Source organism: Phyllostomus hastatus, unplaced genomic scaffold, assembly GCF_019186645.2.
Source record: "Phyllostomus hastatus isolate PE091 unplaced genomic scaffold, TTU_PhHast_1.1 phas_scaffold_21, whole genome shotgun sequence".
In the NCBI taxonomy this organism is placed as follows: Eukaryota; Metazoa; Chordata; class Mammalia; order Chiroptera; family Phyllostomidae; genus Phyllostomus; species Phyllostomus hastatus.
In genome coordinates, this window is record NW_025334017.1 from 4316004 (window position 1) to 4343775 (window position 27772).

At 41.0% G+C, this 27772-nt stretch overlaps 1 protein-coding gene across 5 annotated transcripts in view; it reads left to right on the top strand.

Moving 5' to 3' along the window:
* FAM110B (family with sequence similarity 110 member B) overlaps nucleotides 1–27772 on the top strand; it is a 148071-nt gene that overhangs the window by 110291 nt on the left and 10008 nt on the right. The window lies entirely within an intron of this gene.

Sequence of the window (27772 nt, forward strand, 5' to 3'; positions counted from 1 at the left end):
TTTAGGCCAATTTAAAAATAAAATAATATTAGAGTTTAAGATTATTATCTTCCCATGCATAGCTTACTTAGTAATTTTTACGAGTAAACTCTAACTTATGAACATCACCTTGTCTAAAGCTCAACTTCTAAAGTCTGAGTATCAGAATCTGTACCTTGAGCATTTGCTTGTGGCTTTAATAATGACCCACCCAGCCTGCACCTGGACTTCAAATGGCTGTGATTTCACTTTTGCACCATGCACTGTGGTGCTGAGAGCCCACAGGGCCAGGTCCCAGAGCCCCCTGGTGGGCGTGCGGCTCCACCTCATGGTTAAGGCCCCAGCCTGATCCGGCCTCCTGCCAGGTGAGTTCTGGTTCCCATTAAACCTGGGAGCAGTTCCTAGCAATGTGTTCCCAAGAACATACCCAGAGGAAATATCATCTGGCTTTATGGTTCTAAGGGATCTTTTAAAGTTTCCTGCAAAAGAAGGAAACAAATCTCTGACCAGGAGCAATTCATTAATAAAGAAGGGCCTCCTGGGCATGGGTCTTCACGGTGTTTCATTGGTGTCCGTATCTGCAAATTGCTTGGGTTCATGCCTTGGCTACCACTAGTAAGCAAGGAAAGAAGATAACTGTCACCAGGGAGTGTGAGTGACTGCTCCATTGTATTTAAATGGCTCATGCTGCCTCATAGCCTCTTGTCCCTTTATTTTCGAATTTCATGTTTTAAACTAACTCACATCCTGCCCTGCCATTAATGTCATCTGCACACTTAGTAAGTTTGCTCTAGCCTGCCCTCTGGGTATTAAATGAGCATGCCCTGTCCCTTAAGAAGAGAAATACTCACTAATAACTCAATGCTAATATTTGTACAGGGAGACACTACTCCCAGATCATTGCTGTGATACGAGACAGAATCAGAAGTACTGGTAGGTTCTGCCTGTGACTTGTCCCGTTTGCATGAGAAGGGATCATATTAGTCTGAGAGAATTACTCCTAAAGCCGTAGTTGCTCTTCCTTAAGAGTCACATAAATTTATATTGAGTGATTATTTATCCCAATAGTGATACAAGAATACATATTTCCATGAATTCCCAAAACTTTCTTTGAAAGCTCTAATTATGTGTAATAATCAAAAAGTGGTACTGGCATTCTCTGCGGGTGAGCTCATCCCATGGCCTCTGCCATCACAGCCAGCCTCTTGTTGGCCTTCGTGACTTTACATTCTTGATATAAGACTCCACAGCCATCTCTCTCTTGAACCCCAGGCATAGGACGCAAGGCACAAGAAAGAGATTTCCTTTCTCAGTCACATGGATGAGCTGGGGGCCTTTAGACACATTTGCCAGCACTGGGGGCAGTGAACAGTGTTCAGTAAGGCTCATGGAGCAGTATGAGCCAGACACTATTCTAAATGTTTGGGTTGTGTTAATTTACTTAATCCTAATGTAATAACCTATGAAGATGGGTAATACTTTACCGGTGAGGAGATTGAGGCACAGAGAATTTAAGTATCTTGCTGATGGGCATTTCGCTGGCCAGGTAGAGGCAATATCTAAACTCAGCAGGTCCTTCCTCTCCAGACTTCATGCTGTGTGGTCCTCTGATTAAAGGCAGCATGAGCAGAGGTTTTAATGGTCACCAGACCCCTGCAGGAGCCAAGTGTTCTGGGGTTACCTGTTCTTCTCTGTTGGAAAGTTTGTCGTTGTTCTAATTAGTAGTTGGATCACTGTAAATTCTGGTAAAATCCACCTTCCTCAGAATCTGTGACTCATCTTGACTAACACTGTTTTCCAAAATATTCTGTTGTTCACCTCCTTGTGCCCACCCCCATCCAGTTTCTTAAACATTTTCCTGGCTCATTTTCAATTTTCTTTAGAACTACAAAAAGGAATTCCTTTTGCATATACTTTGTGTAACTATACAATGGCAATAATATGGTATCTCTACCAGGCAGTAAATCCTGTACGCATAGAGACTCAAACCAGAGCTGAGCCAGACTCAGGCTTGAGTGTGTAGGAGTTTCTTTGGATTTTTTCACATCTTGGACCCTTATTTTCCCAATGTCAAGGCTGTTTGCAGATTGATAAAGATGCAGGTGCCTATTCAGATGTTGAGAAATGCATTACACTGTGAATAACTTAGAGCAGGAGGAAAATTTTTATTCTTGATAAAAATGTTAGCAGAGGCGGAATTACAGTGATTATGAACTGGGATTTGGAGGTGAGAAAGCCCTGGATTGGAATCCCAGATCAGCCACTTGGTCACACTTTGGACTCTAGCGAGTTCGTTTACTTATTCAACAGCTGTTTGTAGACTGATATGTGCCCGGTACTGCTCTAGGTTCTGGAGATGCAGAGAACAGAACAGACCAAGGTTGTTCTGGTGAAATTTAATACTGATCTGGGAAACAGTAAATACATGTTATCTTGCTGGCTCCATCTTTAATGTACATCCCGGAAGTGACCAGGTCTCACCACCCCATTTCCATAATCAAGATCCACACCCCTGGTATCACCGCAATAGCCAGTTAACTGATCCCCATTCTGGCCTCCTACTACCACTTCCCAGCAGAGCGTCCAGAGAGGCCCCTCTAACTCATGAGTCCAAGCCTTCACTCCTGGGCTCAAAGTGCCACAGTGGTGTCATTCTCTGTAGAATTAGTCATGGTCCTCATAGCGGCCCACAGCATGCACACAGTATGCCTGTTAGCCTGCCTGCCTCCTTTCATGCTGGGCACGTGTGTGCCTCCAGCCCCCTGCACGTGTCTTTTTCCAGCATCTTTGTGATCGCTCTCTCACCTCTTCCAAAACTGTGTTCAGATGTTGCCTTTCCAGGGAGGCCCCTCATGTTCGACAGTCAGGACAGTCTTGCACATAGGAAGAACTCACATATCTGTTGAATGTACACATATGCCAACCCTAAAATCCAGATTAGATGTGGTCCTTAATGCCATAATTGTTCTGTAACCCATGAGTGGAGTGAATTAGCCAGTTTCCAAGATCTGGAGAGTCCTCTTCCTTCCAGACACTGACATTTGGATGTGTTGTGATAGCCCAGAGAGCATGAATGAATGAACACTTAGCTTCTTAGGAAAAGATAAGGGAAAGACAAGTAGATTGCCTTATTTGTGACACTTGTCCAGAATGTATTCCATTTCAGGCTGGTAATTCTAGATTCCAGAAATGGGAGGCTATAACAGAACGTAGAGAATCAGGAATGGTTTGTTAACCCCAAACCATTTTGCGCTTCTCCTTAATGTGATGCACACAGCATCTGGGAGCTGCCTCTAGGACTCCAAGCCTAGCAGCTCCATCAAGACCTAAATAAAAGCAACGAGAAGGACAGAAAGTACATGTCTCAAGACCCCATGGGATGGCTTAAAGCAAAAAGCCTCTTTTGTGGCAGGTTTCTTGCATAGCATTTCTATGCAGTTCTTTCTAGAATACCTTAAGCAGGAAAAAGAAAAATCAATAGTACATAAACCAATTAGGGCATCTAAGTGAAGCAATGTCTCTGAGCCACGCTGAGCTCCACGAGAAGAGCTGACATACTTCTTTGCAATGCTTTCTTGGTGGCAGCTGGATGCAAATAGAGAAACAAAGAGTAGTTTGTTCAAGTTTGCTCCCCAGTTTGACGATCCATGAACCAACATGCAGGAAGACAGCCAGAGAAAACTGAGGAAGGGGACAGCTGCAGGGGCCTCGGTGTTTGTGTCTGAGCACACAGCCACAGAGCCGTCCCCAGAAGCCCCTATTGCAGCAGCTCAGTTTCTTCCCTGGCCACACAGTGATCGGGAGAGGGGTCTAGTGTGGAGTGGCTTTGCCTTGTTCGAGTTCCAGCTCCACCTCTTCCTAGCTGAAGTAAAGCTAGAGTGTTTTATAGCAAGTTATTGAATGTCTTCACATTTCGGGTCCTTAGTTTCTTCATTTGTAAATATGGGAGAGTAGTAGTCCCTACCTAACAGAATTATTACAGTAGTTAATGTGTTAATATTTGTAAAGAAACTTAGAATAGATCTGTCATATAGTAAGGACTATCTGGTAGTATTTGTAATAATCATTATTACTAGGTAGTATGTACCTAATGAATATATTATTAATAAACTTTGTCTTCATAACCCAAAGTATTTTTGCAGTTTCCTTATTTAATCTACATTAAGACTAATAGACTTAGGTTCCTTGTTTCATTAGAAAACAGAGATTAAATACAGAAAAACATTTTTAAAACAAATCAAAATATCTCTCTTTATAAACACTTAAATAGTACCATGAAATATCTTGGCCTCCAAAATGTGAGTCTCAGAAGGATTCTCAAGTGCAATTCTTAGATATGAAGAAGATATATCTAATGTATATAACTGTCATTAAGTTTAAGTTTTTTAAATGTTTATGCAGTTATCATCAATCTGTTTATTGATAATAATGCTATTTCCCTTGTACCCAGAGACTTGATACAATACTCATGTATTCTTTTTCTCTTTCCTCCACTGACCTTGTCCTGTGACATTTTCTGCACATTTGATGAATGGGAGCATTCTGTCCTACACATGCTGGTCCCTCAAGTCAGGCAGATATAGCCAATAGCTATCAGTTGAGTCTCAAGAGCCAAAAAACTCTGGAGATTTACTGACTCGAAGAAGGGAAACTAGCCACACAGTCCAGGGCTTTCAGCTTTTAATTCTTCCCATCTTGTCCCACAAAACAGAGCCTTTTTGTGCAGTGTGGGGGAACCAAATATCAGGTGAAGGTGCTTAGGTCAGCAGATTAGGTGTGGGAAGTTTAGCCACTGGCTAGCTTAGGTGGGAAGCTTTATCAAACAGGTAGTTACTTCAGAGCAGAGACTCCTCATGACGGCGGATTGGGATAGCACAGCCGTGGTGTAAGGAACCAAGATGCATGTGCACAGGCTGCACTAAGGAGGATATTTTTACTGAATACACCCGTAGTTTCAACTGCAAATCAGCAGGCTCTGCAGAAGCTTCAGTTGTAAACATCTCCCAGACCACTTACAGGTGAAAAACTCCAAAAGTTCCTTTTTGAACATTTTAAAAAGGTGGGTGGAAAAGTACTTCTTTTTTTAATGTCTATAACTTTGGATGTTAGTTTCGTGCAGCCTGGGGATAACTGTTTCCCTTTGCTGCCCTAAAACAAGTAACAGTGATAACAATGATAAATTTTTAAAACCTCTCAACCGTTTTTGTGCTTCTGGCCTTCCAGTCTCATTTTTGATTCTCATTTTAACATTGCCTACAGACATTATTCTTATCTCTTACTTTGAACATTCAGAGTTAATATTATTTGTGATTTATCTGAACGAGTAGGATCATAGCATTTCTTTTCGTAGGCAGAAAACAAACACACTCTGATACATGCCCATCCCTCTATCTCAGGAAGGCTGCTCGGAAACTTTTCATCCTCCTTTTTCATCTTCCACGATGGAGCGAACAAAAATCAGGCAGCATCACTGAAAGCAGTTAGTGTGTGTGCTCTGCCTTCTCTTAATTTGTTTTCTCTTCATTTGAGTTCTGGGAAAATAGGGGTACAGAAATTTCTCATTGTGATAGATCTAAATAATTCACTTCTCCTTGCAAGGTTTTGAGAAGTTGTCAGAAATATATTCCTTTTTTTTCATGGGTCCTTGCAGTCTTCTTGTTGTGGTTCCCCTGATGGCCTGTCTGCAGACATTTTTCAGGACCGTACTGCTTCTCACTCTGACCTGTATCACACGAGAGTAGGTGATGGCTATGATTGTGCAGCCCTTCGGTGCTCCCTGCACCTGGCATCAAACTCAGAGCTTTTGGTATATTATCTCATTTTAAGTCCACAGCTATCTGGTAAGGTAGGGTATGCATCCTTCTACTGTCAAGAAAGCCAAGGCTCAGCTGCAGGTAAATAACCTGCTCTGTGACATGCAGGCAATAAGCAATGGAACCCAAGGTTAACACAAGGTCTTTCTGGCTTCCAAATTTATACTTTCAGTCAACATTTGTACTGTCACTGAACAAGTGGGCAAAACATCCTGCCTCTCAGATTTGTGTCCCTGACTCAGTGACTCCAAGGACGCCTTCCGTGAAGGCATGTGGTTTCTGATAGAATGAGAACTGAGGAAAGGCATGCGGCCTGAGCATATTTACAGAAGATAACCAAACTGCATTTGCACATAAATATTTTATCATTATTTAAGATATCTTATGCATCATATGCTGCTTTCTTATTGAGATTGCTTTAGAAAATCTTTATGTATCACTTTTCTGGATGTTCCCCTTTTTCTTTTTTCACTGAGTTATAATTGAAAAATAACATGATATTAGTTTTAGGTGTTCTACATAATCATTTGATATTTACATATATTGCAAAATAATCACTATTATAAGTCTAGTTAACATCATCACTCATACTTAAAAAATGTTTTCTTGTGATGAAAGCTTTTAAGATCTACTCTCTTAGCAACTTTTAAATATGTAATACAGTATTAACTATGGTCAACATGCTGTACATTACATCCTCATGATTTATTCATTCTCTAGCCAAAGTTTGTACCTTTGGATGCCTCCCTACTCATCTTCCTCATCTAGCTTTTCTTATCTGAATTATCCTGTAAATTGTTTAATAGTGAAAAATGATGGAGGATATAGGAATAAGAGAATAACCGTTGATACCCACTGTCTACCAAAAGACATCCAGAAAGGACACCTCAAGGAGACCTCTGGTATTTCACCAGGTGAACATTCTCTCTAATTTATTTTTGTGTCAGATATGCACTTACATACTGCTGAGTCCCAGCCCGGAAGTGGCTGCCCCTTCGCTGTAGGTAAGGATAAACACTATTCAAAAGGAGGGGAATACCAGCCCCCATTATTGAGGTTTTGACTTATCTACCCAGGAGCTGAGTTATAAGGAACTTAGCAATATACTGTATTTTGCTGGGTATATAATGAGCACTTTTTTTACCCAAATTTTTGAGGGAAAAATAAGGATGCGCACTATACGTGGGTATGATGATTACATACCATGGGTATTATAACCCTGTATATAATGCACACAAAAACATGAGTGTGCACTATACATGGCAAAATACAACTGCAAGTGCATGCCTCTGGGATCCATGAAATCACCAAGGTGAGCAAGCAAAGATGGATGTGTGAGGCTCCAAAACAGGTGATAGTTATTTAAAGTCCTGGAGGGGTGGCTAGACTCAGAATCAGCTGAGGCAACTGTTAACAGACCCATGCCTTGCCCATCCAGACAACATCCACAGGAGGTGGAGTTCGAGGGCTAGTGACGCAGGGTGCCCTCCATGAGAAGTGTGGGATGTCCAGTGGATGCTTCTCTGGAGGCCTATCAGACACATATCTCTCCCTTCTACTTACCCTTCATTAACTCAATCGTTTGAATATTAATGATGCTCCCTGGAGATACAGGAGTGAATAACAGACACTATGATGTCTTCATGGAGCTTATGTTCTAGTGCATGAGACAGATAATGAATGAAAAAAGGGTTTCAGTTAATGGCAGATTTATGCAGAAAAATAAGCATTGTAATAGGTTGGGGCATGATGGGAGTACAGAGCTCTGTGGCTGCTGGTCTGAGGAAGTGACATCTGAGCAGAGGCCCAGCGAGGTAAGCCAGAGAGTCACTTGGAACACGCAAACATCCCCGTTTGCATGTTGTCCGCATGCACACACAGTGGATGCAGCTTAAATCATCTCACTGACAGAACGGCGTAATGGAGCCTTTGGTTTATTCTGGCGCAGGACTGAGAACCTGGTAGAGTTCATCAAACTCAGGAACAGTTATTTGAATTTTAGTCAATATTAGGTTCCCAAATTCCAACCAACCATCTGAGAATGTATATGTAACATTTTGAATTAAAAAGTTTCATTTGTCCTACATGTAAATGTAATATAATGATGTGTTAAACTCCTTTTATATTTTTTTCCCTTGAATTGCCCAGGGAATGTGCCAGACAACAAAAATTATAAAAAGTTTAGAATCACTATAATTCATTTATTTTAAGTTGATTTTATTATGAACAATGTAATATAGCTACACACTCCGCATTCTACAAACACAGCTGCTTTCTCGCAGAAAATTGTCCCGTTGTCATAGAGTTACTGAAGGCCTCCTTTTGTTTTCGGCCTTATTTTCTAATATACCCGAGAGCCATTTTTTCCCCAAATGTTTCAACATTTCTGCCATATGCCTCTGGATAATATTTCACAAATACTCATACATGTCTGCTTCCTGGAGCTCTGTGTCCCCAGGGTCACTTCTGGGCAAGCTGCTGTCTCAGCTGCTAAGCTGCTGCCGGGCTGGGACTGCTCACCAGAACACACGACCGCCCTTGACTGCACCCATGGGTGGGGGGGAACAAGGGACGACCCTCTTTCCTTGGATTTCTGTATCTTTTCTTTCTAGGTGTATTCTTTATCTTAAGAAACATGTCCTCTGTAAGCCTCCGAAGTGCCTGGGACGCCTATTTTTTAATCCCCGCGTGTCTGAAAGATATCTTTATTCCATCCTTGTGCTTGAAGAAGGATTGCCCAGGCATAAAACTGTAGGTTAAAAAGCTATTTTCCTTTAGTTTTGAAGACATTTCACCATTATTTTCTGGAATCTAGTGCTGCTTTTAAAAAGTACGATGCCATTCTGATTCCTGAATGTGTCCTGTTTTCCTCTCGAAGGTTTTAAAGATCCTCTCTTTATCCTGATGTTCTGAAATTTAACAGGGAGGTGACTTAGTGTGGATTTTCTCATTTGTTTCTTTATTCTTGAGACTGCTGTTCCTGCCTCTCAATGCCTGCACCCCTCCACCTGACTAAATTTCTCATATTATTTCTTAAATAATCCCTCCCCTTCGTATTCTCTGTTCTCTTTGCTTAGAATTTGTATCCCTTGGATATTGAAATGTCTGGGTGGACCCTCTCATTTTTACCCCTTTTTCTCTTCCATTTTTCTTAGTTTTGATTTTGGCTCTACTTTCTAGGAGATTTCCTTCATTTTCCTTCAAACCCTTTGGTAGAATCTTTATTTCAATTAAATATTTAATTTCCAATGCTTATTTTTGCTTTTGTTTTTAAGATCATTTGGTTTTTACTTGAGGGCTGCAATAACTTCACTTACTTTTTTTTTAAGATAATTTCCTAGGTCTTTTGAAGTTTTCTTCAAATGTCCTTTGAATATTTTGTGTTCCTCCAGGTTTCTTTTTTCCTGTTTGATTATTTGGGTGTCTGGCTTTCATGTCAGAGGCCAGGCTGCCTATTAACACTTAAAAGAGATCCTGAGACTCAGGTGGGGATCTCAGCATGTGAAAGTGAGAGCTGTGGATAGCGGGCATCCTGCACAGGCTGAGCCAGCTTTCTCCCAACTGGAACCCCCTAAACTTCTGCATCTACCTCCCACCTCCATCCACCCCCACACCTACCCAGGGCTGATCAGTTTCTTCAGAGATTAAAAAAACAATTCCTTCTGGAAAGTGTGCCTACCTCCCACTCCTGGTGTGGCGAGAGTTCCTCCACAGAGGAAAGAGCGGAAGACCCTACTGCTTAGCAGCTTGGTTTTAACTCAGCCCTGCTTCCAGCCACCCCCGCCCACGCGGGAGTCCTGTGGGTGCTGGCACAGGTGGGGGTCTTGGGCCGACCAATGTTTTGGAGTTTCACAGGCTTGAATTTTCAGCTTGATTTCTAACATCCCCTTTCCGTGGGTCTGTGCTGCTCCCCCAGGAAAATCCATTTGCTTTCTACCGGGATCGTCCAGCAGACTCTTAGAGTGTAACTTCCAGTGACAGTCCCTTAGGTTAGTTACTACTCATCCATTTGCTTTGTGCCTCTCTTATGCTTTTCTTGCCCTTTTTATCATTTTATTCTCTTTTTAACAAGGTTTTGGGAATGAAAGGAGATAACAAAAGGAGCCACGCTACTGTTCTGTACCAAAAATAGCATTTGGGATTTTCTCTCTTTTTTACTTTATGTATTTCACATTATTCAAATTATAACAGTCTGTGTCATTAACTAATATTCTCCATATGATTCTTCCACTTTGGAAACCACTGTGCAGGAAAATGCCACATTCTGTAACATGTGAACGTGATATGGTAAAGATTTTATACAGTTAGGATTTAGAAGTTGCTTAATTAACATGACTTGTGCTTTATAAAGATTAATTGGAAAAGAATTTTGTCAGTTGCCAGACGTTTTTGCAGCTGTCCTGATGGTTGATTCTTTTGTTTTCATTTTGATTGTTGATTCTGAGATACAGTTTCTTCCTATACAGACTTCCTTTGGAAAATAAAATAAAAGCAGATTTCTAAGTTAATTAATAGTGTTTGTGACAAGGATTCAATTTTGTTCTATTTATGTAGAAAATGTGTTTTTCTGATTCTTTAAAAATTAAGAAGCTATGATATCCATACAGGAAAAGGTCTTTTTAATATTATACCCTCTTTTACATCTCTGGTAGGTTGGTTTACCTTATCTCTTATCTTTTTTAAGTTGTTATGCAGGTGTATGTGTGGAGGGGGTGTCCCTAGTAAGAGTGTCAACTAGTGAAAGTGATAATGGAAGTAGGAATCATTGAGCCTTAAAGGGGAAGACCCAGCCCCAAGTGACATCTTCTTGGCCAGTAGGTCTAATAATTAGGATCCATCTCTATTCCATGTACATATCAGAGACCATATATACTAGCAGAACCTTTACTATTGAATTAGTTAGGATACTCAGCCACCCCATAGTAAAATGAATTAGACTAGAAGGTCTTTTAAGTCCCTTCCAACTGTTATATCTGACTGTGAGGTCCTCAGTTTCCCTGATAGCAAAACATAGTGAACCGTTGCTACCAGGAGTTCTGATAGAGTCATCTTAGGATAGCACTGTCCACCAGGAAAATTTCACCCTCAAAACCCAACAGAGCTTATGAGCTAGTGAAATAGAGGTTGGGATTTCATATCACACTGCACACATAACCTTTTTCATTAGACCTTTTTATTCTATTTTGCTCACACAGAAGTGCCATGCCAGTCTGCACCCTGGTGACTATAAAGGAGAAGGTGCATCCTGAACTGGCTGGGGCAGTTCTGAGAACTGCAAGAGGATAAGAACACAACCTTTATTTAAAAAGAAATTACTAATTCTAGAACAGATTCCATATTTAAATAGAACTTAAATTTGCAAAGCATGTATTGTTTTTAAGACTTGCCCCATACTTTTTGCACATCTCTATTGGAATGATCATTTAAAATATAAATTAATAAGGAAGGCTTAGGAAATGTCAAGTATTCTACTTCTGATCTTGTTCTTCTAAGTAGAGTACAGAGAAATAGGGGAATTTAAAAAGAAAAATCGTTTCATTTTTAAAAACTGGTAGACCAAGAAATCAGTTCTGCTCCAAATTCTTTTTCTTTAATGCTGATTTTTTCTTTTTAATATCTGGTCAAAATAAGTTTAAAGCACATTTTGGAGTAGGGAATCATTGAAGTTTCGAATTGCTCAGTTTGAATTATATGGAATTTATACAAGAAAATATTTGGGGGAACCAATTTCAATAATACTGTGAATGCATAAATTTCTTGTGTTTCTAATCTTATCTCATACGCTTTCAACTTGGTGTCTTCATAGGCATCAAGAAGGAAGTTTCTATGATAGTGCTTTATTGTCTTCAGTACTATTTAAATAACATATTTCAATCCATACCATAATGAGGGAAAGCACCTTTTTCCAAAACAAAATTTCATTTCAGAATTTTGGAGCTCTTTAAAAAACATAGTTCCATTTTTTCTAACCTTGAGGCCAAAGTTTGAGCCTTAGGTTGTTTTCTCAATAGTAAGATAGGAGAAATGTTAAAGCCTATTTCTCTCTATAATATATCTTATAATCTGACAAACATGTTGATTTCTATTACAATTTAACCTCCTATGTTATTTTTTACATCAAATGTGTTCATTTATTGGGGTGGTAGAATGTATTACCGCAGCCAGGTGTTGTTTGTTTCTTATTTTGAAATTATAAATTTATAGGAAGTTAAATAATAGAGAGGTCCCATGCACTGCCACCTAGTACCTCCCCGACCCCACTGGTTATGTCTCATGTAATAAAATGCAGGGTCAAAGTCAGGAAGTTGACACTGGTGCAATGTGTGTGTGTACTTCTATCATTTTATCACATGTAGACGTTCATGTAGCTAACCACTTTGTATTCCAAAATACAAAGGTCTCCCTTTCTCCACCCCTGTATACACATACACAGACACACACCCGTCTCTAACCCCTGACAACTATTTATCCGTTCCCCATCTCTATAGTTATGTAATTTGAATGTTAAACATACCTGGAATCATATAGCATGTATCTCATACATCCAACTTGATGCATGTTTCAGTAGTTTCTTTTGAATGCTAAGTAGCATTCCATAGTATGGATATACCACAGTCTATTTAACCATGTACCTATTAAGGGGCATTTTGGCTGTTTCTAGTTTTTGATTACAAATAAAGCTGCTATGAACAAGTGTGTGTAAGTTTTCATGTAGATATAGTTGTCATTTCTCTGGATAAATGCTGGGTTCTATATCAATCTACCTTTAGCTTTCTAAAGAAACTTCCATACTATTTTTCAGAGTGGCTCCACCATATTATATTCAGATTAATGCACACAGTGATCCCATTTCTTTATACCCTCACCAGCATTTATTTGTCGACATGACTTTTTTGTATCTTAGTTGCTCTCCCAAATGTGCAGTGCTAGTGTTGTTGAGTATCTTTGTGTGTATGTGTTTGACCTTTTTATGCCCCTTTGTTGAAATGTCTCTTTGTCTTTTGCCCATTTACTGATTTGATCATTTGCTCTTATAAAGTTGTACTCTGAGGCCCTGGCTGGTGTGGCTCAGTGGATTGAGTGCTGGCCTGCAAACCAAAGGGTCACTGGTTTGATTCCCAGTCAGGGCACATGTCTGGGTTGTGGTCCAGGTCCCCAGTAGGAGGTACATGAAAGGCAACCACACATCAATGTTTCTCTCCCTTTCTTTCTCCCTCCTCCTCTGTCTAAAAATAAATACATAAAATCTTTTTTAAAAATAAAAATAAAGTTGTATTTTGATATTATTTATATACAAGTTCTGTCCAAAAGGTATCCCGCCATGTAATATAAAAATAGAAACATTTATTGAAGAAGATACAAGATACAAGAAACATTGTACATAGGACAATGATACCTCAGTCCTCTTCAAAATAGACACCTTGGGACCTCACACAGTTCTCTCAATAGCCATCAGCTGTCACCTCATATTTTCCTGAATCTCATTAACAGTCTGAAATCACTTCCCTGGCAAAGGTAATTTTACTTTGGGGAAAAACCAGAAGTCACAGGGCACCAAATCTGGACTATAGTGGGGCTGAGTCAGCTAGGTGATTTGATGTTTCACCAAAAAACTCTGCATGAGATGTCATGCATGAGCAGGCGTGTTGTCATGATGCAGCTGCCAATCACCAGTTGCCCATAGCTGTGGCCTTCTGAATCATCCAAATAATTTCCAGGGAGGAATGTTCAAGGTTAATGCAAAATTTGATGCAGATTCGTTGCTCTACTTGCTCAGTCACTTTGAATGTCACGGCCACACAGTACACATGCTCACCCATTGGCATGTACCACCTCTGCTGACTAGTACAGTGAAGTCATCATTGTTTATGCATGCACATTCCAGCCTACTCTCTGTAGCTGCCAAGTTACATCAATGTCTCACAAACTGTTCTCATTATACTAACAATGGTTGGATTTTTTCTGGACAGGCCTTGGAATTGTAGATATGAGTCCTTTGTCGGTTACATGTTGCGCGAATATTTTCTCCCAGTCTGTAGCTGTATTTTCATCCTTGCAATGGGGTCTTTTACAGAGCAAAAGTTTTTACATTTTGATAAATCAAATTTGTCAATATTTTTCTTTTCTGGATCATGCTTTTGAAGGCTTTTGATAGCCTTCATCAAGCCCCAGATCCCAAAGATTTTCTTCTGAATTGTCTCCTAAAAATTCTGTAGTACCAAAGCATTTTATAAATCAATCTATGATCCTGGGTTAATTTTTGCATAAGGTATGAGCTTCTCATTTTTACCTATTGATTTCCAATTGCTCCAGCACTATTTGTTAAAAAAAAAACTATTCTTTCTCCACTGGATTGCTTTTTGCACCTTTGTCAAAATAAATTAACCCTACTTTGCTGGGTCTATTTTGGGGTTCTCTGTTCTGTCCCATTGATCTATATGTCTATCCTTCCACTCTACCACAGAGTTGATTATTACAGCTATCTAAATAGTCACGAAATTGAGCAGAGTGATTTCTCACACTTAATTCTTCTTTTTCAAAATTGTTTTAGCTGTTATGGTCCCTTTCACTTTCCGTATTTTAAAAATGATCCTGTGTTTGCATATAACTGATGGGAAGTTTTATGTGGTAGCCACTCTTCCTCCCTGTCTCGCTTATTTTCACTTTGTCCACTTGGCTCATACCTACTTCTTCTTTGCTGTCTACGTTGTCTGACATGATTGTCTACTTGGAAAATATCAAAGGATCTACAAAAAAAAAGAAAAATTTGACTCTAGAACTAAAAAAGTTGACTCAACAAGCTCATAGGATACCAGATCAACACAAAAAAGTCCGTTGTATTTCTATGTACCAGCAATGAGCACATGGAAACCAAAATTAAAAGTATAATGCTACTTACAATGGCTCAAAAAATGAAATAACCAACGGTAAATCTAACAAAACATATAGGACTTGAATGCTGAAAACTGTGAAGCTCTGATAAAAAAAATCAAAAACTTTAAATAAAGAGACGCACTGGGTTGATGCTCTAGAAAACTCAGTCTGGTAAAGTTGTCAGCTTGTCTCAAATTGCTGAACAGGTTTAATGCAATGCCTCTCAAAACTCAAGAAAGATTTTTTTTTGGTAGATACAATTCTGTTTTAATGAACTTCTTTTTCACAAGAACATATAGGATTTTCATGTGTTTCAAAATGATGAATTGACCAAGGAAATGGTTTTCCAAGAATACCAAGTAGTTTAAGTACTTTTGATGAGATAACATCTTTACTGTAAAAATTTAGTGTCTTGGGTCTGTATGCCAGGCCCTATGCTAAGTACCTTCTACTCTGTGATATGGAGGCTTCATAACCACCCTCCAAGGAAAGTGCTGTTATTATTCCCATATAACAGATGGGAAAATGGAAGCACAATGAGGGAATTTACCTGCTCAACATCACAGAGCTAGAAGATACGGAAGCAGGATTCAAACGTAGACCAACTTGGGTCCAAAGTCTGCCCTGCCCGCATTCAGTGTTCCCGCCCCTCCGGAGGTCTTGGCGAATTCACTGGCTTCAGCAGAGACTCGTACCTCCTGCTCTCTCAGATAACCCTGCTTTTTGAAAATCGCTGTAATCCTTATATCACTGCACTACACAGTTCCTTGCAAGGCTCTGTTTTGAGTATTCTAAGTCTATCAAAACATTCCAATTCTGACTAGAGAGCTGAACCCAAAGATTACATTAAATTGTCCTGCTCTAAGGGAACCTTTGATATTTTTTGGAATTTTGGGGGGGGGGGTCTTCACTCAAGAGTCTTTCCCATCTGTCAGAGAAGGATAACTCTAGAAGTATTCTCTTTTTCCCTGTCTGTGGGAGAAATGGACTTTGGGATGACACATCACTTTTCTTAGGTGTCAGGAGAAGTAGGTCACTTTATTGTGTTTATCATAACGTTTGAAAAAGCTGGCATTGAAAAATGAGAAGTTGAATATTGAGAAGTTCTTTGTCCAAAAACTAGCAATGGATTACTTAAATATATTCTTTTTTATTATTATTATTTTTAGAGAGGGAAGGGAGGGAGAGAGAGAGAGAGAAACATCAATGTGTGGTTGCTGGGGGTCATAGCCTGCAACCCAGGCATGTACCCTGGCTGGGAATTGAACCTGCAACATTTTGGTTCGCAGCCCACACTCAATCCACTGAGCTACACCAGCCAGGGCTAGATTACTTAAATATATTCTAAGATGGGGCAATAGTTTTTTAAATACAGTTTCCTTTTTCCAGTGTCTCAAGATAATTTTCATTTTAATGGTTAATTATAGCTTGCTAAAAGGAATGCTTTAGTCTTCATATATTTATTGGCTTTATTTATTGAAATATTTTTCTAGATATCCTTGTAAACACGGGAAGGCTCTAACTAACCTCCTTGAATTTTAGAAATGATTGGAGCAATCCTGGGGTGCCTTAGTAAGTAAAATAGATGAAAGTTTAAAAGCCTCTATCTTTAAAGCTATTAAACAAAAGAGAAAAATCCAATCCCCTTTCTCTAGAAATCAATAAAGAAAAAAGAATGTCACAGAAGAGTTAGCGTTCCTCTAAGCTAATGGAGGAAGAAATTACATGAATCAAAACATTCATTTGGAGATGCAAGCATTGCATCCAAAGTGGCTTCAGGCAGCATCTCTCGGTTTGGAGTCAGTGGCCTCCTGTCGCAGACATACCCGGTCCTGACTGGTCCTGACTGTGGGGTTTAATAACTGTTACTACACTGCAGTTGCTGGCCAAGTGTTCTCTAAAGAATTTGGGATGACATGATCTCAAAAATAAGCTGACACACTATAGGCAGATACAACACTTCTGTAGCACATTTACTCTAGTAACCATCCAGCTCTTGATAACAGTAAAGGCTGCCTCTGACCTCCAGGTATCAACCATACCTCTGCTGCCCATAGGTCATCCCTTAACCTGATAAATGGCTTCTGCATGACCATTTCCTGGGTCAGCCCTTAAACTCATTGGGAAGTTGAAGAGTTTGTGCACTGCTCGAAGGACTCAACACAGTCTCTACATAGAAACATTCTATAAAAGAAGCACAAGAATTTCAGAACAAAAAGAGTGTAAGACATGCACCGTGGCACAGACCCCGGACTGCTGGGACAGTGTGGAAAGGAAGGCAGGCAGCCTACCTGGGTACAGCGAGGGGTCGGTGATTGTAACTGACAAGATGCCCCCCTCTGCTTTTCCCTTTTACACTCATCTAGTCCACTTTGCTTTTACAATAGCTGCTTCTCCTTTGCTGTCTGTTTCTTGGGAGACTTAATCTGCTTATCACAAACATTCTTGCCATTTGCTAAAAATAGCGTGTGTAATTATGCTTTCCATACATAGTAACTTATTACAATTTATCCTCAACTTTTCTTTTGTCTTCACATTCTGTCTTCATGAATTCTCTGTCCTCATGTTCCTTTCTGCTTGCTCTAAACAGAGTAAATTAAATCTGGGCAGTGAGAAGAGTTTCAAACGTACACAGAGCTTTTCGGAAAACAACTTGACATTTATCTGCCACACCTTCCCACCCATTATAGGAATCCCCTCTAAAGTTTCTTGGACAGATGGTAAGCTGGTATCTATGCAAACCCTTAGTGAGATAAAAAGCTCACTCTTTACAAATGAGTTAATTCCAATTAGGGACTCTTTTAATTGTACAAAAAATCTTCCTTTAATCAGTCTGCTAATATCCACAGTCTGTGATGTTCATCTGACAGACTTTCTCCAGCTCAGTAATAGGGACAGTGGTTAACACGTATTGTCCCCTGTGCTAAGATAGGTCCCAGTGTCATCTCCATGGCACAGCTAAGGAATCTGAAGGTTAGAGACACTCTAGGTCATGTGGTGGTAAAGGGTGGAACAAGCCAGGGTGGGGAATCCAATTGCCTGACCCCCCCAACCTGAAGAATGTGGTCACACCAGCCTTATGGGACTGTCCTCCAGGGTCACACATGCTCCCTAGGTCTCTCCTTTCCTCATTTTTAACTAATCCCATCAGGTCCTCTGTAATCTGTTTCTCTCAGACACCTCCCCCTCTGTCTCACCACCAACATGGTTATGAGAAGGATGAGTATTCTCTCACTTTCTCCTTGGGTGCTCCCCTGCCCTTGTTCCCTGGATTCCAACCACAGCATCTCACCACCATCACTCTGACTTGCACTGTCTGCTGGCGGGGCTGCTGTGAATGCCATGTTGTGTCTGTTCCACTCACGTCTGTATCTCCAGTGCCTGGAATATGGCAGGCACTTGACTGGCATTTGCTCAATTCCCTTTCTTAGCTATTACATGTTCTACAAATTCTTGGCTGTTTTTCCCTGTTGGTAAATTTTAAATTCGTAGAAGCAATACACTCTTCTTCTGTCTTATAGGAGATAAAATTATAATTTTTCAGATAATTTGCTTTTGGCAGATGGAGAGGAAATGGAGAGTTGCTGCTTCCTGTCACTGTTAGGTTTTGCTCTGTGGCAGTTGAGAATCTATGAGAAGGTAAATACTGATTCACTGGGTCTAGTATACATTCCCACAACAACATCACTGTTTTTCTTTACATCTTTCAACATCTGCTTGATGCTGTCTGCCCTGTGCCCACCCTCAGGCTCTGAGGGGTCTGTATAGTTACTGCCTTGAATCACAGCAGTGCCAATGCTATAGAGCTGGTATCATTTAAAAACGTTTCCTCCCAGACTTCCAGCCAAGATGGAGGCATAGGGAGATATACTTTGCCTCCTTATACAACCAAAACAAGGACAACAAGAAAATTTAAAACAAGAGATAACCAGAACTGCCAGAAAATCGAACTGTATGGAAATTTGACAACCACAGAGTTAAAGAAGAAACATTCATTCAGATCGACAGGAGGGGCGGAGACAGGCAGCTGGGGCAGAGAGGACTCACGGCAGGGCAGTGGCTGAAGGACTGGGCAGTCCCACATTTGCATGCGGATAAATCAGGAGCAACAACTGAGAAGCAAGACAAACTGAGAAACCCAGGGTTACAGTGCAGGGAAATAAAGCATCAACCTCCAGCTGTAAAAACCTATGGGGGTTCTGGTGGTGGGAGAAACTCTCAGCCTCTCAGAAGAGTTCGTTGGAGAGACCCAAAAGGTCCTAGAACATACACAAACCTACCCACCATGGAATCATTACCAGAAGGGCCCAATTTACTTGTGGGTATCAGGGAAGTGACTGAAAGCTGTCAGAGAGCCAAGCAAGCAGCATTGTCACCTCTTGGACCCCTCCCCCATGTACAATGCCACAACACAGCCAGGTGGGTTGCCCCACCCTGGTGGACACCTAAGGCTCTGCCCCTTATAACAGCTATGTGGAGACAAAGAAATATGGCCCAAATGAAAGAACAGATCAAAACTTCATAAATAGAACTATGTGATGAAGGGATAGCCAATATCAGATAGATGCAGAGTTCAAAACACTGGTAACCAAGATGCTCACAGAAATGGTTGAGTATGGATGCAAAATAGAGGAAGAAGTGAAGGCTATGCAAAGTGAAATAAAGGAAAATATATTGGGAACCAACAGTGAAGGGAAGGAAACCAGGACTCAAATCAACAATTTGGAGCAGAAGGAAGAAATAAGCATTCAACCAGAACAGAATGAAGAAACAAGAATTCAAAAAAATGAGGAGAGGCTAAGAACTTCTGGAACAACCTCAAACATGCCAACATCTGAATCATAGGGGTGCCAGGAGGAAAAGAGAAAGAGCAAGAAATTGAAAACTTATTTGAAAAAGTAATGGAGAACTTCCCCAAACTGGCAAAGGAAATAGAGTCCCAGGAAGTCCAGGAAGCTCAGAGAGTCCCAAAAAAGTTAGACCCAAGGAAGCATACACCAAGGCACATCATTATTAATATACCCAAGATTAAAGATAAGGAGAGGCTCTTAAAAGCAGCAAGAGAAAAGGAGACAGTTACCTACAAAGGAGTTCCTATAAGACTATCAGCTGATTTCTCAAAAGAAACTTTGCAGGCAAGAAGGGCCTGGAAAGAAGTATTAAAAGTCATGAAAGGCAAGGGCCTACATCCAAGATTACTCTATCCAGCAAAGCTAGCATTCAGAATGGAAAGGCAAATAAAGTGCTTCCCAGATAAGGTCAAGTTAAAGGAGTTCATCATCACCAAGCCCTTATTATATGCAATGTTAAAGGGACTTATATAAGAAAAAGAAAATGATCAAAGATATGAACAGTAAAATGACAACAGACTCACAACTATCAACAACTGAATCTAAAAAAAAACAAAAACAAAAAGAAACTAAGCAAACAACTAGAACAGGAACAGAATCACAGAACTAGAGACCATATGGAGGGCTATCAGCAGGGAGGGGTAGAAGGAAGATAGGAGGAAAAGTACAGGGAATAAGAAGCGTAACTGGTGGGTGCAAAATACACAGGGGGCGATTAAGAATGGTATAGGAAATGGGGAAGCGAAAGAACTTATATATACAACCCATGGAGATGAACTAAGGGGGAGAATGCTAATGGGAGGTGGGGTGCAAGGAGGAGGGAAATGAAGGAGAGGAAAAAAATGGGACAACTGTAATAGCATAATCACTAAAATATACCTTTTAAAAAATGGTCTCCCCCAGTGTCACAGGCAGTTATGAAAAGTTCCACATAACACTCTGACACCTGTAAAAAAAAGCCATTATTTACCACCTGTGTTTAAGTCTGTGGTTCTTGTTTTTATTCCCCTGTACCCAGCACATTAATGTGAAGTCTCTCCTGCATCAATGTACATTTTTCTCTTTCCACTGTATTCTTACCAACATACAAATGTGGTGTGTCTAAAAAAAAACAAAAACAAAAAAGCCCTCTCTTGATCCTACTCACTCCTCAAGCTATCATGGCATGTTAAAACTCCTAAAATATGACAATGCTGTATCCAGTTTTTTTGTTTTCATTCGTCCCTAAACTCCACCACTTTACCAAAACTCCTTTTTTTGAAGTCGGCCATAATTTCCACCATTCTAAATCCTTGCTCCCCTTTTCTTTTTAGCATTTATGCTTATAATACTCATATTTTATTTATCTTATTCATCATTTTGGTCACTGCCTAGTACATAGTAGATGCTCAGTAAACACTAGTGGTGCTTCCTGCAGTCTAGATTCTGCGTCTGTATAAACGTGCTTAAAGATGTCCCCATTGGAGTCCATTCTCTCGAGGGCAGGGATTATAGGAAGTTGTCTTTGTCACATTCAGTGGGACTTCGAGGTCTGAAGGATCCATGCCCTTCTGTAGGCAAGCCCGGCGGTGGGCTCAGGCTTCTTCCAGACAGAGTCTGGTTTTTATATAATCAGGTGATGACTACATTGTTATTTTTCTGTTGTTTAGAAGATATTCTCATTTCTTTAGCAAGATATTAGCATAATTATTTTCCACTAAGGAGGGTATAGTCAAATTTTGAGAGCACCTTAGAGAATCTTACCAAAGAGCTTTTATTGCCACTGCCATGGATTGGATTTATTGTGCCTATTATTATATGTTTTATGAGTGTTTTCTCACAAAATTTTCAGAACATCTCCCTGCATCTTATTCCCCCTCACTGCTTTATCCTCTGGAGCAGCAAGTTCTGCTAACTCCAGTATCTCCCAACAGTGGGCACACAGATTTTGCTCTCACAGCAGAAAGGAGGTTTTGTTATGAAAGCAGCCTCGGACCCAGCATCGTGTGGGCCAGCAGTGGTGAGGAGGGCACGAGTTCTCGTTCTTTCCTCCCTTCCTTTCTGGCTTACTTCCAAATGGGCCCGTCTTCACTCCTGGCCCCCATGGATGCATCCATGACTGTTGGGAGTGGTCCAAGGGCACAGGTTTAGAATACAGACAGACCTGAGGTTGACAACAAGCTCCTTCAACTCACTAGTTTCAGGAACATCTCTTAAACCGTTCAAGCTTTAGCTTTCCCATCTGCTAAGTCCGACAAATGATGCCTTTTGGGTGAGGCTGATAGAATAAGTACAAGGTGTCTGCCTCATTTGGCATGAGGTCTGACAGAAGGAGGCTCCCAGTAAATGGGAGCTACTATGTTTCTCAGACTGAAGTGATTGGGCCCAGAATTTTGAGAGATCATGAAGCACAAAATATCAGCAACCATCTTTTGCCAAAAGCAAAATTATTCTCTTTCATGTTAAAAATAATAGAAAATACCATTTCTCATTAAACAAAAGAAATGCTAGAGACTGAGAAAAAACTTTCTAAAAACTAACTCCCTTTTTCACTTTGGATGAGTCATTTTTGTTCAGTAAACAGGGATAAGAAGCTTGCAAATGAATCCAGATGAGGCAGATAGTATCATTTTTAAGTGAAAGCATAAAGAGATAGGGTAGAAAAAGCACATTGTACTAGAATGGACATTGAGAACAGAGTTTTCAGATCTCATGAAAGCTTTGTTTTGTCCATCCAGCAATGTCTGTAGTTTTTTATTTTAAGTATTTACCAGATTACTTTTTCTTTTTACTGTGCCTTCAATGGTCTGAATCCTTCGAAAGCCTATTAGGTGAGCTAGCTTTGTTTGTTTGAGCAGCCAGAGTAGGAAGGTGGGGAAGTAAAAAGAGCCTTTTCAGTAGTTTCAGCTGTTCATTCTTTTATACTGAGGCAAAGACACATCCTGAACTGGACACAGTAGACATGGGTCCTGTGAGAGGGTTCGAACTCTTTATCCCCCCAGCAGAAGGTGCAGGGCTGGAGCGGCAGGGAGCCAGGAGGCAAGTGGGGTGTCTCCACCTCTCTGATAATAAAGACCATAAAGGAAGTGCCGAGAAGGAAGGGTTGGATGTAAAATGAGAAATCAGAAAAGGCTTCCCAGTGTGTTTGGGCAGTGTCTCCAGCTGGAAAGACTCTGGTCCAGGCCTAGGGGGGCAGGGCCAGGAGTGTTCCAGGTCAGGGAAGCAGGATGTGGAGGCAGATATCAGAGAATGTAACTGGGAGGAGCAGTCCTGGTGACAGGCAAGGACCAACAGGTGGGAGGGGACCTGTGACCTCAGCCCCAGATGTCTCACCTGATGACTGGTGTCTCCCTCTCCATCCTAGCACTGTGCCTGCCTCCAGACACAGCTGGACACATGGGTGGCCTGCTACTTTCAGCATCAGTGAGCTCACAGGCAGCACGGAATGACCCAGGCAAGGCAGAGCTTGTCAGTCATTCCTAGCTCCTTGCCACATGGGCCCAAAAAATAATATTTAAAGTGCAAATGGTGGTGAAGCCTTACCTGGTATCATTCTAAGCTTGCAAATGATGTAAGAGGTGTTAAGTGCTGAAGATTAAAATGTGTGCTGCAGACACAGGTGTCTGTCAACTTCCATGTCTTACTTTGAAAATTATTATTTGTCTCACAATTCCATCTGAGTCCTTAGAAAATGAAAAAATACTGTTTTTCTTTTCTGAGTACACTTGAGGCAAAGAACAAACTGTTCTAACAATTGCTGTACTAAGAGCTATTCAAGAGGTGAAAAATAATTCCAGGTGTTCATGGCAAATGAGATCAGCGGTACTTTTTTTTTTTTTAGTGAACCTACTGATTCTGCTTTAAAGTTCTGCCTGGTATTGATTTCTCTTTGCACCCTATTTGTGTTCTTTGCACAGTTCAGCACCAATGCATTCCTTATGTTGTGAATAAACAGGTTCTGTGTGTGCACATGCGCCATGCTCTCCTGTCCACAGGAGGCACTTGGAGGGCTGCTGCAAATTCGTGAACGCTGTGTTCCCAAGTTTCACTCCCCAAGTTTGTCATCTGACCTCTTCATTGAGCCTTTACAGTATAAAACTATATGCTAGGTATTCTCCTGAGTGCTTAGCATTTTCAGTAATTCAGTGCACATTTTAGTAGAGAGTCTCAATGTGCACAGCTAGGGGCTTTGGTAGAAACAGCAATAAAAAGCATGTGATCTCTGCTCTCCAATTGCCCTGTGTAGTAAGACAGATTGAAAACACAGTCTTATGTTGCCTGATTGCTCTTTTTAATAATTGTTATTTTCATCAAAGTTGAGCTTACTTTGGTACCTCTGCAGTCAGCGGTGTCAAGAAAGTTAAATTAATGGAACCCAGTTTGTAAACATCTACCTTGAATGTTTATGCATTTCAGCTGTTAGCAAGTTGCATGGTTATTTGTTTTAATAGCAAGTTAAATGATTACTTTTCCTCTTCTCCCTTCTGGGGGAGGCTGGTACTGAGTAGAAAATGGCTAAAAGAGGAGATTTTAGGAACTGAAATATAATTAGTGTGGGTTCCTGAGCCATAATATTCAAATAGAAAACATTTTAAAATACATCAAACATGTCTTGTTAAGAGCTGAGGGAATAGTGGGACCTCGTAAGGCAGGTCAAGGTGCACGTATACAGACAGGAGTGTGGAGCCCACAGCCATTCAGATGGTTATCTTAGACAACTTTCTTAGTTAGTGTCTTTGCACATCAGTTTCCTCAACTGTGAAGACTGGATAACACTTGCTTTAGAGATATTGGTGGGATTGTATTTAAAAACCTATGAAATGTATTAGTATGGTTCTGGGAGCATCATGTGTATGCTTAGTAAGAAATACTTATATTAACAGGTAATTTGTAAACCATTTATAGAGCAATTTACCTAATATATTCACAGCAAACATAGTTCACCCTCCAAAATATGCTCTTTACTTTTTCTTCTTGTCAAGTTTAAGTGTTTTACAATTTTACTTTAACATACTTCAGTATTTATTTTTAAGTATGTTTTATTCTTTGCCCCAAGGCTGTCCACTAGAAGTTAAAAATATATTCAGAACTGAATGTTCTATCTCTGTGGCCACCCTCATCTTTTTGTATGTGCTGTGCACGTGCCACCAAGTATAACTCTACACAGTTACGGGAAGAAGCAACATATAAAGTGCAGATGCTTAAAATCAGTGTTGGTGGGAGGCCTGAATGCAGGGTCCCCAGGCTGGGCTGTCTGGTTATCACTCACAGGTGTTGTACTCATCGTCTTGCTCCTGCTGTGTAGACCAGACTGCCTCTCAAAGGGGTCCCTGTGAGGACGATGGGTTGATGAGTGTGAGCTCTCAGCACCATGTCTCCAGAAACTCCATGAAGTGCCCCTGGAGTTCACGATCCTTGAGTTCTCTGAGATGTTGTCCCTGCTGCTGGAAGGTGCTCCTGGCCCACCACATGGTGGGGAGCCAGCTAACACTTAGACTCGCATAACCCGTGAGTCTTCTAAACCTGTGATTAAGTGTAGTGGTTTATAGAAAAGGACTATGGTCACTGGAATTCCATGTTCATTTAGAGTGTAGCTATGTCCTCACACATTCTCCTGGCGTGACAGAAAGCCACGGACAGCTCTCTCCAGGAGAGGGCAGAAGTAGCCAAAAGTGGGATCGTTTTAGGTTTGTTTGGATAAGGCCAGCAGTCCTATTGGATTTTCATTAGGAATTCTAGTGGTCCTGCTTTTTAATTACTTGTAGTAATTTTTATCAAGTAAATCCTTCGATTTCCAGATGATTTTGGCACTGGCTATGCACAGCATGCATTTTTGTAATCTCAGGTAAAAGGTAGGCCTCCCCACATTCATTCAAGTGGGCGGCCCTCCTATTGCAACACTGTGTTTACCTTCCGCTAAGGGCGAATGTTGAGCCAGAGTGTGTGATGTTTGTGTTTGTTTGATTCCCTACTTCATTTTAATTGTTTTGAATAGGAGGAAGACATTTTAGGAGAAACCCATAACCTTTTTTAGCAGTGGATTTACTGATGAAGAAGCATGTGAAATGAGTTTTCTAAACAGCTTTAGAGAGTGATACTCAAGAGTCTATCCTGTATTGAGATTTGACCTGAGATTATTTTTCTCCAACCAACTTTATAGATTTGATTTCATTTTCCATAATGGCTTTATTATTTACTCTGGCCTGTTTCACTCACATAAGTGTTAGCTTTGAAATTTGCAACCACATATTTTCTTTGTAACCCAAATAAAATGGGGTCACTCGAGTGGCCTTTTAGACAGAAACTGCACCGTCGGTCCACTTTGACAGAAATAGCATGTGCACTATCACTGGAGAGTAATGGAGTCATTTTAAGACAAAAGATCATTCAGTCGCCCTAAAGCTTGAAATCTAATGATGGTGACTATCGTGCCAAGTTGCAGACACCGGGGACGAAATTGAGTAACAGCTCACCACTTACTGAGCACACTTGGTGCCGAGCTCCACGCCGAACACTTTCCGTGTGTTACCTCACGGGATTCTCACGTCAGCCCATGAAATGTAGAAGTCATTACTGTCAACAATCTGTACATCAGGAAACAGGTACCTGGAGCCTGAGTTGCTTGCTGAGGGTCTCGGAGCTGTAACTGGCCCAGCACAGAGAACCCCCTTTGAAACCTGGACCTCACTCTTGCACCAAGCCAGGGCACTGTGCCCACAGGCAGACAGACAGAAAACCTGGAGGAAACTGCGTGGACCCATTTTACTTTCTGGCCTGGATCATTAGGGGAAAAAGAGGAGGAGAGTATGCTCTTTTTCCCATGCCCTAAGAATTCACTCTGCTGACTTCTCTATGCCCCTGGGATGAAATCTCAGTTTCATCAGTTTATAGCCTCTTCAGTTCATCTTAAATTATTCAAAGTCCTCAGATCAGTTTCAGGAATGAAAGAGCTCGGTCCAACATCGTGATCAAAACTCCAACCTCTCCTCCAGTTCAAATTAGCTCCTGCCTCTCCCAGCTGAGGCCCCTGTTGGCTTGGAAATCTCTGGAGGAGGGGACAGGGAATTTACTCAATCTTGGGTAATTTTTTTCCTCTTTTCCTGCTCTAGCTCCTCTCCCACTCATGAGGCCTCACGTCTAACCTCTCGGGGCCCCACGTGGGTGTATGAGTGTGCAAGGTGGGTAGCTTGTGAAAGGAAAAACTACAAGGTTCCCCTCCTTACGTCTGACTCCTGTAATCGGGTGTCCCCTGTGTACCAGGGATTTCGAAAGTTCTCTCTCTTTGGCAACCTTTGCGTTCCCTGGGGGCAGCCATCACTCCTACCACTAGGGGGAGCGCTCAACCTTTTCCTCGGGGCAGGGCTGTTGGCTTCCTTTGGCAGGGGGATCTTTGAGTGGAGTTTGTGTTAAGATAACCCCTGAGTACCTTTCCCCCAAGTACATGCGTGGTCTCAGAAAACCCTCACTCTTCATCTCATGGAAACCCAACTTCCCCTCGTGTGTATCCTGTATTTGGAGAGTCCAGAGCAGACTCTGCTTTTGAACCTCTCAGGCCTGAGCTACAAGCCAGTCTCCATGTTCCTCAGCTCCAAGACACCTTCCAGTGTTGCGCTTTCAGAGGGCCCTGACTCCAACCTCAGCCTGTTTGAGATGAGTAGGCACACTTAGCCACTGTCCAATACACAGTTCTAAGCAAAGAGTTTGAGATGGCCCCGCTCCCACTCAACTTAAGCGAAGTTGTCTCGAATTCGCATTGCTCTCTTTCTTGACCCACCTGAAATCAGCGAAAACTCTGTGGGTAAGAAATTATCCCCTTCCACTCTTCCCTCCAGACTTGTTCAGTTCACAGTGCCACCTGGAGGATATTGCTAGTACATATTCAGTTGATGGAAGACATTTATCAATAATGCCTGTGCACATTTTGTGCTGCTCCACCAATGTGCCTCAGCACAGCACATGAGAGCCCCTGGGGGAGACATTATTCCTTGGTCCATATCCATAAAGTCATTAGCAGGTAAGGGTTGGCCTCTCGCATGTCTACACTCATTCCAACATTTGTTTCCTATCCTCTGGTCCAATAGAATTTATGTGTCAAAAGAAACAGAGCAAAAGAAGTTGCTAAAAAGGGGGAAATGGTTTAGCTAACATGTGGAAAATTAAGGCAAAGGAATGGAAACGTAGGAAAAGGATTTTTTTTATTAAATGTTATTTAAAAACCTACTCCAGCCAACTGAAAGCACAAGCAAAAAAATGTCTAAAACACTAGAATTAAAGTTT